Here is a 1,567-nt window from a genome sequence, read left to right as displayed (position 1 = left end):
TTGGAGTTAAACGCCCAAACTGGCATTAAAGCTGGCGTTTAACTCCAGAAAAGGTCTCTACACATGAAAGCTTCAATGCTCAGCCCATGCACACACTAAGTGGACCCAGAAGTGGATTTTTACGTCATTTTACTCATTTCTGTATACCTTAGGTTACTAGTTTACTATTAATAGGATCTTTTGACATTGTATCTGTACCTCATGACACTTTACACGTTTCTTTGTGTACCTTCCACAACATGAGTCTCTAAACCCCATGGTTGGGGGTGAGGAGCTCTGCTGTGTCTTGATGGATTAATGCAATTACTACTGTTTTTCATTCAATCATGCTTGCTTCCATTATAAGATATCACTTGTTCTTAAATCGGATGAATGTGATGATCCGTGACAATCATCATCATTCTCAACTATGAACGTGTGCCTGACAACCACCTCCGTTCTACCTTAGATTAAGTAGATATCTCTTTGACCGGAATCTTCGTGGTATAAGCTAGAACTAATGGCGGCATTCAAGAGAATCCGGAAGGTCTAAACCTTGTCTGTGGTATTCTGAGTAGGATTCAATGATTGAATGACTGTGACGAGCTTCAAACTCCTGAAGGCGGGGCGTTAGTGACAGACGCAAAAGAATCACTGGATTCTATTCCGGCCTGATTGAGAACTGACAGATGGATAGTCGTGCCGTGACAGGGTGCATTGAACATTTCCACTGAGAGGATGGGAGGGAGGTAGCCACTGACAACGGTGAAACCCTTGCATACAGCTTGCCATGGAAGGAGCCTTGCGTGCTTGAAGAAGAAGACAGTAGGAAAGCAGAGATTCAGAAGATGGAGCATCTCCAAAACCTCAACCTATTTTCCATCACTACAATTCAAGTACCTGTTTTATGTTCTTTTGCTTTTTACAATCAATCCTGATAATCTTTGATATCCTGACTAAGATTTCCTTTAAGTTTTCGAAAGTTTGTGTTTGATTTTCTAAAAATTTTAAGTTTGGTGTCTTTTGTGCTTTTATTCACTTAAAAATTTTTTCAAAAATTTGTTCTTGGTGTTCATCTTGATCCTCAAAGTGTTCTTGGTGTTCATCTTGACATTCAAAGTTTTCTTGTTTGTTCTCTTTGTTTTGATCTAAAATTTCTAAGTTTAGTGTCGTTCTATTGTTTTTCTCTTTCCTCATTAAATTTTAAAAATAAAAAAAATATTCTTTCCTTGTTTTACTCATAATTTTCGAAATTTTGCATTAAATTAGTCAAAGATTTTCAAAATCATATCTTTTCAATCATTCTTATTTGCAATCATATCTTCTCAATCATATCTTTTTCAAAATAATTCTCAATCATATCTTTTTAATTAATTAATTAATTTAGTTTTCAATTTGCTTTGATTTTATTTTTCGAAATTTTTTTATTTTCCATTTATTTTCTTTTATTATTTTCGGTCACTTTTAATTAAAAAAAAAAAACTTTACTTGTGAATCCATATCATATTCCCTTTCTCCATCATGGACCTAAGTGGAATTGAACAGTCCAGAAGGACTCTGGGGTCATATGCTAACCCCATTACAGCTG

Source organism: Arachis duranensis, chromosome 1 (assembly GCF_000817695.3).
Source record: "Arachis duranensis cultivar V14167 chromosome 1, aradu.V14167.gnm2.J7QH, whole genome shotgun sequence".
Lineage (NCBI taxonomy): Eukaryota > Viridiplantae > Streptophyta > Magnoliopsida > Fabales > Fabaceae > Arachis > Arachis duranensis.
This window is presented reverse-complemented; position numbering follows the sequence as displayed.